Below are 13,194 nucleotides of genomic sequence, written 5' to 3'. Positions count from 1 at the left end.
TATGAGCATTCTAACACTCCTAAGTGTACATGCAACCCTAAATACCTTGGATCTATGTTTTCTCTATTATACATACAATTATGAACATCGAAGGTATTATCCTAATCTAGCATACAAAATAATAAATATAACAAGATAGAATACATACCTCTTTGATGTAGAATGTCTTCATGAAGCTTGAGTGCCTAGTGCCCCAAGTGTGACACCTCAAATGGTTCACACAACACCAAATACACTTGGAATAACTTGAGAGAAACTTGAACACTCCTTGAAATTGTCTAGCCCTCACACTCACACATTAGTGCACGATTTCTTGAGCCATGGGATTCTTTTATATGGTGGCTATTAGGGTTACACCATGTAACTCATAACTTTACCCATTCCTTATGCTCCATGGATTTTAACCTCCATGGAGTATCCATGGGTCACCCCATGGACTTAGTCCAACATAAGGAATCTTGGATCACAAGCCCACATATATAAGAATGAATGATTTACACAATCAACCCATATATTTAATAAGTCTCCTTTTAATCACTTAATTAACTCCAAATTAATTCTTGATCAATACTAATTAAATAACCTTATTAATATATTAGAACTTATAATATATTAACCAACCTTAAGTGTTATTTCCCTCATTATAGTCTATCCAAATGCATGATGGCATGCAACCCAAATGGACCATGCCGGGTCGGGTCAAGTCTTACCAATTATAGTTATGGACTTAGACATTAATCCAACAGTCTCCCACTTGGATAAGTCTAAAACTATTATTGCGTATGACTTCAAGAACCAATCAGCAATCGTAGCTCTCAAAAGCTTCTGTCGAACTCTAACCTTCTCGATGAACTCTTACCTTTGTCAATGACTTGTCCATTAGATAAGGGATCATATATTCCTCCATTCTAGATATCATATGGACTGAGACATGGATTATCAATCATTCTCTCTGTCCATTTGTTGTTTCCCGATTTCCGATTCATGATGACTGACTGATTGAACAAATCAAATCAGTCATGGCTTGGCCAAGCACTCACATGTATCATCTTTAAATCATCGAGGGGCCCACAGATATCGCTTTTATCCCAAAGGTAAAAGGAATGGATAAACTTCGACTCATATGGCTTGTTCTACTACTTGTTGAATCATACACAAAGGCACATTTTATAACATCGAGTTACCAATGCGTTTTCGTGCAATCAATGTATAACCAACTCATAGTAACAACTCATATCTCTAGGTTTGAAGAATATAAGATATTATCGTCTCATGATCACTCGTGATAAAATCCATGAAGTGATTCAAATGAGCGCGGGTTGAATCCAATACTCAGAACTTATGAGCACTCATGAGTGTTGTAGCACCACTTTGTCCATCAACTTGGACCTCTACAAACCAATCCATGACAGTCTTGATTCATATCTACTTCCAACATATGACCGACTGTGGATGGTTTGAATAACTTAATCATTCAGGAAGAGCGACTTAGTTATTCTGGAAGTCAAAACATGCAAAGTGAAACACAAGAATAAATGAATCAAATATGGTATCAAACCCTATGAATATAAATAAACACTTTTATTTATCACCATACTGATTACTCATTATTCATTGTTTCGGTTTTATCAACTTTATACTTGAATTTAAAACAATAGTTGTCCCATGCTCCAAGCATGTACACTATGTTTTCTAAACACTAGTCATGCCATACACCAAGTATGCATACTATGTTTGTCTATGATCTTTACTTTGTAAAATAAATCAATTGAACATCACTCCAATGATCCTCTTTTCACAGTCCCAAATCCTTACTGCAAATGCAAGAATTCCAAATTCATGCCATTTACTGAAATCTGTTAGATTCTAAACTTATATGCATTGATCCTCTTAATGATTATGCACGAAGTCAGAAAGACTTGACAACAATCATTACAGATCATTCCAAAGGAGATCAGCTCCTTGGAAACATCCTTCTTTCATTAAGTTTCCTAATCTTACACAGATTGAATAATTTCTAACTTTGAAACATTTCCATATTCCATTTTGACTATCACTTCTGAACAAGAGTTGCCTCCTTACAGATTATGTCAATATGGTCCTTCCAGAATTAACATTATACTTCCAACTGTCCTTGAGCAACCAATCTTTGGTAAACCTTAGATTGTCCTCGACAATTGCTTAATCATTTTAGTCATATCCAATTCTAGACCTTTTCCCTTCATAATGCCCCAGGCATTTGGAAACTTTTAGAAAGGATGAATATAGCACATGTAATCGATCCTATATCCGAAGCATATGGGACACGATTCATAATGTCTCACATAAAGACTAAACCAGTCTTTTGCTATAATATTTCCATTTCAATTTGCCAAGTTCTCAAAATTCAGATTATGAAAAGGGATGCCGTAATCATAATCGAATTTTAGAACGCAAATAATGGACCCATATATAGAATTTCCTTATGTTGAGCCATTCCAACATGAAATTCATATATATATCCTTGATTAAATACGATTAAAATCTCAATCTAAGCTTTTAGAATTGAAATGAAGTATAATTTCCTCTCCCTTAATTATAGCAAAACAACTTTTTCAACCCCTGCAACCTCACGAATTGAAACTTTTGTTTTCTATAATTAACATTGCTAACTTGCAACCTTTGTCATAATTATCATGCTCCCACTAACATGATGATTATTAGCATAACACTTATGCTCCCACTAGCTTTGACATGTACTCAGAAATCAGCTGACTTTCTCACCAAAGTTCAGATTTCTGATACTAGATTGTTTTGATAAAACTTTATCAAAATCATACACCTCTCTTAGATAGCTCACATGTGTGTCTAAACAGTTTTAGAACTATGAAAAGGGATGTCGTAATCATAGTCTCAATTGTTTAGACCTTTGCCACTTCTCACAAGTCTATGTTAGTGTGCCGGTAAACCACACACGCTCCACTAACGACTTTGAGAATGCAAATATCACAATTGCTATCTAGCTAAAATCTACTTACTAAAAGTGTTTCCTCACCATCATTTTCATGAATCAGAGAGAAACCTTATGACACTTAGATTTAATAGTGTATGTGTTCTTATCCATGTGGATTTGTCAAAACCATAATCACAAGACAAGGTTAGTGACAAATCCAAACTCATATTGATTAAACTTGTGCAATCTTAAATTCTTGCCATTTGGCAGCTCAGGTGCCTGCCATTGCTTCCAAGTAGTTGTGCAACCAATTGAGAACTCTCAGAACTCCTATGCAAAGCCAACTTGAATAGGCACAAAAATTTCAACACGATAGGTTATAAACCTCAAGTCGTGTGCTAGTGAAGGACTTTAGGTTTTATTCTTGATTAAGTCTTGAAACTTTCAAGAGCTTTAAGACTCCCACTGTCCTCTTGACATATAAGACTCCCTTGTCAAATATTCAAGAGATAGTGTGGATTCTTTATCAAGACTAACACTTTACACAATTGGCCTAAGTTGGTCTCTGTTTTATCCAAAACATCACAACTTACCAATTTCAAATGTACAAGAGTAGATAACCTTTTACTCTTACATTTGACTAGTGTTAACAAACCCTCTTTAAGATATGTCACTCAAGTTACAATCTTGGAGTATGACTCTAAGAATTGTTTTGGAACGAAGTATGACTCATCTTTTTGATTTAACCATTTCAACAATTCATGACTCCTCTTCTTAGTCATAAGAATGCACTAAGATGACTTTAGAGGACCAATTGTGATATGGTATCTTAATCATTAAGATGATCATAAACATGATACTAAAGTACTCTCCTATCTTTTCAGATTTGAGAAACTTTTATCTTTCTGCCATTCTTTGATTCTTCTTATTCGTTCTGTCTCACATTGAAACTTCTCCAATGCTACAGACTTATACTTAAACTTATAAGTATAGCCATATTTACTGAACTTAAGTAAATCATGACGAATAGTCTTCTTGATCTTTTGTGGTGGACTTGACCAGTGCACAAGAATGTGTACTCGATCCCTTAGTCCTTTCCTTATTCACATAAGGAATTAGTCTTAATTTTCCAAGCTGAAAGTTCTCATTCATCATACTATACAACTTGTATGATTCCAAGTTTCGGTCCAATTGAACCTTGGGTGATGAGAATCTTTCCTTATTTGGTAATATTAGACACTACCACAACCGGAAAAATCAAATCCATTTTTCCAATATTTCTATCAATGGAATCTTATAAGCAACAACTTTTCACAAATGCCATTGTAAGGATACTTAAAATAAATAAAATCAAAACCTTTTTCTTTTATTTTAAAACTTTGCGGAAAAACTTATCCTTACAATCCATATGAAAACCTTGTTGTTATCTATTCCTAAGCAATATAAATATCATAACTCTTAAGTAATAGCCCAAAATTCTGATCACCGAACCATGCGATTGAAATCCATCTTCGCGATCAGAATCAGCATGTACTTAATAGAGTTAGACAATGGACTTTACCTGAAGTAGAGCCAAACTTATTGACTTTAACATCCTTAGGTAAATTTGGCAGCTTCGTAACCAATGCCCCTTCCTTTGGCAATAGTTACCTATGGACCCTTGATAATGAGACTATCTCAGACTTCGCCTCTCTCTTTACCATTGGGTCAACCGAGTTGACTATGGCCGATCCCTTTCCATTAGGAAGAGAGAGCTTTACTGGATATCCAATGTCATCATTGTCAATGTCCATAGCGTTTTAGGAAGTTGATCTTAGCAAATAGATAAGATCATTAAGGGTCTTGTCTTAGTCTGTTTCATAGGATTCCCAAAAGTACTCACTATGTGACTTAGAAAGTAGTTGAGCCACCAACTTTCTCAAGACTTTGACACCTAACTCTCCCGGCTTGTCAATATGTGACTACATCTCCAAGATGTGGTCACACCTAGACCTTGCCTTGCCAATAGGGCTTGAGTGACCTTAAACTTTTTAGGAACTTGTGGGTTAGGGAGAATAATTGGAGGAGGTGAAAGAAGTATGATATCCATGGGACATCATCTTCATTTAGGAAAGCTTGTTTCAATAGATTTGGGAAGATCATAAATGTCTAGACCAGACATCTTTTTTGGAGATATTCAAGATAGTTGATTTAAAGTCCTTAATATGACACCCAATATGAAATATTAAGGCTAGGACCCAACAAACTATTTTATAACTTAGAAGAGGGATGCCGTAATCCAAGCTATAAAATATTTGAAGGTAGGTGAATGACGATTCACCAATTTCCACCATGAAAAACGAAATAATTTATTAGGTTTTAATTGGATTTGAAAGTCCTAGATCTTTGAGATTCATTGAACTGTTCAAAGGCATGTTTAAATCTCGACTGTGCCCTTCAGGTTTTGTGACTGGGATGCCGAGGATCACAAAACAAGGTGTGAATAACCATGCAAATATACTTGGTACCCTTAATATTTACCCCTTAATCAGTGTGCCTGTTAACCACACACGCTCCACCGATACTATGATAAATATTAAGTTACCCTTTGCCTACCTTGTTAAGTCCAGGTTAGTGGGCCGGTTAACCACACACGCTCCACTAACGACTTAAGCAAAGTGCAAAGTGTAATTTCATGGGTTAGCACCAAATTCACATTTTCCTAAGTAACTAAGATTGGGTATTAATAAGAGTTTAGTTACTTAGTATTTATCATTAATACTTTTAATGAAAGGAGAATTATAGTCCTTGTCCTACCCGTTCGGCTAACGACCCTCCACCAATCAAGGAAGCGGTGGGTGAGAGTGGACACCCATTAAACTGTCATTTTATAGGCAGTAACCTTATACCCCCCTTATAGACCGGCTTCGTGAATGAGGCCTACTAACGGTAAGACTGACTTTACTCTTATACATATATATAAATATTATTAACTTATAATATTATAAAGTATAAGGGTTGAATTTTAACTTTTAAAATTCTAAGGGCTAACTTCGAATTAAAGTATTCATAAGTGAAAACTTTTCAAATTCCAAAACTTGAGGGCAAGTTTTGAAACTATTCAAAACTAATTAATTCCATAACTTATGAGTTTAAAGTAGTTTTAATTAAAAAAAAAAACTCTTCAAGTTCCATAACTTGAGGACAAGTTATGGAAGACTTTAAACTAATTAATAAAAAAAATAACTTTTTTTTATTGTAACTTATGGAACTAATTAAGGTTACACTTTTTTTTTAATTTAATGAAGAGACTCTTGAACCTCCATAACTTGAGGACAAGTTATGGAGTCATAAAACCATTTAATTAGAACTAGACTCTTCATTTTGTAACCTTTGCCAACTTTTATGAGTTTTATGATTCTTAAATGTGACTTTTCATATAACTTGAGGACAAGTTACAAAAACACACTTTGGAATCAACTCTTAGATTAAAATGGATTGAAAACAACTATTTCACACAACGTTTCTATTAATCTAAGAACCTCATAAGAACAAGATAATTCAAATCATCAATCTTCAAGAAATTAGCATGAACATACAAACTAATACAAATCTTGAAATTATGACAATTATCTTAGAAATTGGATTAGCATGAACATTACCACATCAAAAACAAGTTTATAAGTCCAAAAACATCTTAGGGTAATGTTCCTAGTCCAATTCCAGCCAAAACAATCGAATATATGCATCCAACTCGATTTTTCAGCTACTTTTGCAAGTATAACAAGAAAACAAGCCTAGGCTCTGATACCACTGTTGGGTTATGAGCATTCTAACACTCCTAAGTGTACATGCAACCCTAAATACCTTGGATCTATGTTTTCTCTATTATACATACAATTATGAACATCCAAGTATTATCCTAATCTAGCATACAAAATAATAAATATAACAAGATTATAACAAGATAGAATACATACCTCTTTGATGTAGAATGTCTTCATGAAGCTTGAGTGCCTAGTGCCCCAAGTGTGACACCTCAAATGGTTCACACAACACCAAATACACTTGGAATAACTTGAGAGAAACTTGAACACTCCTTGAAATCGTCTAGCCCTCACACTCACACATTAGTGCACGATTTCTTGAGCCATGGGATTCTTTTATATGGTGGCTATTAGGGTTACACCATGTAACTCATAACTTTACCCATTCCTTATGCTCCATGGATTTTAACCTCCATGGAGTATCCATGGGTCACCCCATGGACTTAGTCCAACATAAGGAATCTTGGATCACAAGCCCACATATATAAGAATGAATGATTTACACAATCAACCCATATATTTAATTAGTCTCCTTTTGATCACTTTAACTCCAAATTAATTCTTGATCAATACTAATTAAATAACCTTATTAATATATTAGAACTTATAATATATTAACCAACCTTAAGTGTTATTTCTCTCATTATAGTCTATCCAAATGCATGATGTCATGCAACCCAAATGGACCATGCCGGGTCGGGTCAAGTCTTACCAATTATAGTTATGGACTTAGACATTAATCCAACACTAAAATCCTCTCATACTCCAATCGGATGCAAATGGATCTTCCGTATCAAAAGAAACCCGGATGGCACCATTGAAAAATATAAAGCCCGCCTTGTAGCCAAAGGCTTTCTCCAACAGTATGGAAAAGATTATTTCGACACATTCAGCCCTGTCACTAAGCTTGTCACCATCCGTACAATTATGTCCATAGCCATCTCTTAGAATTGGCCACTAAGACAACTAGATGTCAACAATGCCTTCCTTCATGGCACCCTCCATGAAGAAGTATTCATGTCCCAACCTCCAGGCTTCGTTCATCCTTAATTTCCCAACCACATATGCAAACTAAAAAAATCGCTATATAGGCTCAAACAAGCAACTAGAGCCTGGTACAATGAGCTCACCATGTACATTCTATCTGTTGGTTTTCGCAAATCAAGAGCTGACCCATCACTCTTCATTTACAATCACAACCACATCCTTAGTTATCTTATTGTCTATGTCGATGATTTTGTCCTCACTGGTAACAATAGCTCTTTCCTAGATCAATTTGTCACCAATTTAGCAAAGCGTTTTTCAATTAAAGACCTTGGTCCCCTTCACCACTTTCTTGGAGTTGAAGTCATCTCTACTCCCACAGGTCTGTTTCTATCTCAACACCGCCATATTCAAGATCTGTTAACCCACTTTCACATGGATGGAGCAAAAGAGGTGGCCACCCCATTGAACCCTTCAGTTACTCTCAAATTGCAAGACGGGCACTCTAGTGTTGATCCTACACCGTATCGAAAGCTTGTTGGGTCTCTTCAATACTTAGCTTTTACACGACCATACATCTCGTTCGCAGTCAACAAACTCTCCCAGTTCATGCACTCGCCATCCGAAACTCAATGGCAGTCACTAAAACGAGTCCTCCAATACTTGAAAGGTACGATTCATCATGGCCTCTTTCTTAGTCGCATGTCCTCTATGGCGCTCACGGCCTTTTCAGACTCTGATTGGGGTGACATTGATTGTGGAGGTCATTCAACAACATCATATCTTCTCTACCTTGGATCCAATATCATCTCATGGAGGTCAGCACGTCAAAAATTGGTCTCTCAATCCTCCACAGAAGCTGAGTACAAAGCTCTTGCCAATGCAACATCTGAATTAGCATGGGTTCAGAACCTCTTAAGCGACTTGGGGATCTCCTCAACACCTTCACCAACCTTATACTACGACAACACGGGTGCAACTTATTCTTGTGCAAATCCCATATATCATTCTCGGATGAAACATGTTGCCCTCGATTACCATTTTGTTCATGAAAAAGTCACTGATGGTTCCTTACAAGTACGCCATATCAACTCATATGACCAACTTGCCGATGCACTCACCAAACCACTCACTCGTGCTCCCTTCCAAAGATTACGTTCCAAGATTGGAGTCTCAGATGGATCCTCCATCTTGTGGGGGAGTATTAAGGAATAAAATACCAACTATATCTTTTATATATTTAGAGTTAGTCATGTGTTAATACTTAGTCAATTCATAGTTGTATATTCCTGTATTAGTTCCTAATTTAGTGCTTAGGGTTGTTTTCATATTTTGGCTATATAAGCCACGCTCCTGTACATTTTTATTCAAGCAATAAGATACACAATTCAATATACCCTATTGCTATAATTTTTTTGCTTCTATATTTGAAGATTATGATGAATTTCATGAAATTTCAAGTCATTAGAACCAAAATTATAGTGTTTCTAGTAAATAATATTTTGATACTTTCTATTCATATGTGAATAGGTAAGAAATTAATATTTTATTGTATTCACAGAAGTAAACATATATTTATTCACATGTAAATAAGCAATGACTTTTGTTATCTAATATATGAAATTCAATGATTATTTAAATGTGAATATGCATGTTCTAGTGATGAATGCATATTGACATGTGCATGTGTTAATATATGTTCATATGTTGTCATAATCACATATGAATATATAAAATATTTTAATATTCACATGTGTATATGTTGATGTATATTCATATATTATTCTAATCATATATGAATATAAACATAATTATTTGTCTACATGCCAATGAATATTTATTCAAATGTGAATGAAACATAAAATACTTATTTCATATATGAATATATGTTACGTTGTTGAATATACATATTCATACATATGTGAATCATTACTAGAAAAATACTCTTTAATGACACACATTGCGTGTCATAAAAGGTATAGATGACACACAAATGCGTGTTAATGAAGCCCCTGTCAGTCATACAGGAAGACGACACGCATTTGCGTGTCGTAACCTTATAATTTGCATTTAGGACACACATTTATGACACATAATGCATATCATTAAAGCCCCTCTCATTAAGAAATACGACACAAAGTTTTGTGTGTCATAATTTTAAATGTTCTAAAAAAACATTTTTGATACATTTACTAATTTTTAATTGTTAAATTAAATTAAAAAAAACAACAATTTTTATACATTTTTTGCATTTATGACACATAAAATACCATACACAAGAAAGATAATTCATTTAACAAAATATCATATATCAAATACAAATTATCATTCCAATAGTAACTAAATGTAATAAATTGCTAATATTGAATAATATTTAATTATTTATTAGAGAAAAACAAAACACAATATTAAAAGGAACTCATTAGTAAGTTCTCCTTTGATAGTCTTCATGCCAACTTTAAGCCATGCAACTTCACCACTTGAAAATGCATCAATTCAACCAGTGTTGTCTCTTTTTCTACAAGTTTCAACTTGGGGACATAAAATGACTTATGTAGTTAAAGAGTAAATTATGTTTTTTTAAGTCAAATCAATTAAGTATGCTGCTATTTCTTGCATTTTAACCAAAAAAGGCCTAAATGCATGAAATAACAACTTACTTCAACTTATTTCTAGTAAAAGAAGCTTAAACGCAAAAAAATAGCTAAGTACATTGTTATTTCCTGTATTTGGTCTTGAAAGCAATTAAGCGACATGTGGTAGGGTAAGAATACATACAAAACTTGAAAAGATATGATGTTAGTTAAATGCAATGGATCGTATTTAACTGTTCATAAGGATAATAGATAAATCTTGTTAGCTAAGACCTCGCGCATGTTTGAAGATTTATAAGTAAATGAAGCATCTTTAGCAAACTCGGTATCTCCCGCAGGAATAAGCCTATATAACACAAGAAATGTACAATGACATTACTCTCACTTTGATTTATATTGTTGTCAAAGAAAAGAGGTTTCAAAGTATAGTACTAATCAAAATCGATAACATAATGTACATCTTTGATAGTGAAATGACCTTCTTGTAAGAAAAAGTGGTAAATAATCCAAGAATCCATCTCTCCAAGTACTGATATAGTTGCATCTGGTTCTTATAAGAAAAAAGGGGGAATGATAAATACATTCTAAAATTTTCATTATCTTTGTAGTAAGAAAAAGCTACCTTAAAGTGTGTATACTCACCACAGGGAAATGACCTCTTAATCCCAAATCACCATGTAATACCACTATGTAATCATCATTTCCAACTGATTTTGCAGCAGTACATAGGTTTTGGCAAAAAAATGTTATCAATGTGCTAGACTTCATGAAAAAAGAATAGCAATTCTACGTTGTAGCAAGAAAGGACAAAAATCATAGAAAAACATAAGTCATAAAACATAAATCATATAAAAACACAAGCCACGTAGGTTATCTTGACTTATATGATTACCAGAAGGAAAAAAGAAGTCAATTTATATGTATTATGGAATAAAGCAAAGGTGGCCTAGTAAAAGAAATAGTTTACCTTTTCAGCCATCATGCACTAAGCAATACACAAGACTTGGGACTATTATGTTCAAAAAAGTTTTAAAAAAAATTCATTTTGACATTTCATCAAACACTTAATGTGCATGAAAACCACAATTTTTTTTAAAAGAAGCATATGCAAGTGAGACTAAATGGAAACTGGAAACACGAGCAATGAATAAATACTCAAATCCTTCATTAGGGAAGGGAGATTAAGAATTAAGATTTAATATGTAAATGTTTAAAAACATTTGTTTTAAAGATCCCTAGTAGCGAAGCAAGTCAATGAAAGTTCATAATCAAAACATGAAGAGAAATAATGAGACTATACGAGTCGTTACAGACAACCAACAAAACATCACCAAAGTTGAAGATACTATAAAGTTTGAAAGGATTGATTAATAACAAAAATGAAGTAAAACAATACTGAATGTAGAAAAGCATCTTAGTTGTTCAAAATAGCAACAGGGTTATCACAAGAATCAAAGAGGGAAATAGATGTGGAATCGAAAATCTGATTCTTGTAAGAATCATCAATGTACAAGATGATTGGAAACCACATTTTAATGATTGACTTGTCTCTTAAACGAAGTGAGTTGAAATGAAGATTTTGGAGGAACACAAATTCTCGCATGAAACAAGAAAGCGGACTGGCCTTGTTCTTGTTGAGCACATGAGCGAACCCCATTCCATATCGATCCTGGAGAGCTTTATTTTGGGCAAAGTCATGCTTCTCTCTTCTTAACATCTATTTTGGATTCTAAAATCTCAATAATGTTGCATCCATCTGGTTCCATCAACCCGCAAGAGATATGAATCACTTTCGGAATCAGTTTTTGTTTATAAGAAGAGTATGAGAAAGGGAGACAATAGGGAAACTGATGCGATGTGTTTTGGGGAAAGGGTTGTTAGGTATCAGAAAACTAGAAGAGAAGAAAAGATAAGGGTAAAACCATATTTAAGGTTTTTTTGATTCAGGGTGTGAAGAACGGCCGAGCCATCACAAAGCTGAAAGATGAAAATGATGAAAGAAGGAAACAATTAAAGAGGAGAAACAAAGACAGAATTTTCTAATTTTTTTGGGATTTCGTTTCCCGCTAAGCTAGCTATTAAGGGAAGAGGACACGGGTCATCTAAAAAATTATAAAACGACGGTGAATTTTAGGGCACGCAAAAATGTGTGTCCTGTATCTTTCAAATTTTATAAGGGATGACATTTTTTTTACAACACCCACTTTTGCATATCATAAATTTGTCCATGTCATAATTTGCGTGTCATTAAAGGCCTGATTTCTAGTAGTGAATGTTGATATGTTTATCTATATTCATATGTGATTATAATGTGAACATATATTTTCACATTTGATTATACACAAACATGTGAATCTTTACATGTCAATATGTACATATTCACATATATATATTCAAGTGTTATAATCAACAGTGATTATATACAAACATTTTAATTTTTATATATTAATATGATATTCACATATGATTATAGGTCAATGTTGATATGTCTTAGGTATATTCACATGTGATTAAGCATTACTACTAATTATTTATTTGTGATTTTGTATTGTAACATGTTGAAATAATCTTCTTGAAAAATACATCAAATGCAGTTGTGAACACTTTAATCGTATCTGTATATTATACATACATGCTTTCCAAATGCTTATGAAAAAGAATTTCAAGGAATACCTCAACAATATATTCTAAGGTGATAGAGAAAGGATATATTATATTCAAATTAGAATCTTAGTAGAGATCAGTTTGATGAAAGAGCTGTTAATATTACCAAATTAGTTGATGAATCATGATTTAATTTTGAATCTTGTCTAGATTTTGTGAAATACAAAAAAGGATATATAGATTTTTTACAACCTATTCATTTATGAATAATATG

Source organism: Lactuca virosa, chromosome 7 (assembly GCF_052849685.1).
Source record: "Lactuca virosa cultivar CGN04683 chromosome 7, Lactuca_virosa_CGN04683_v6, whole genome shotgun sequence".
In the NCBI taxonomy this organism is placed as follows: Eukaryota; Viridiplantae; Streptophyta; class Magnoliopsida; order Asterales; family Asteraceae; genus Lactuca; species Lactuca virosa.
Note: the sequence above shows the minus strand (reverse complement) of the source record.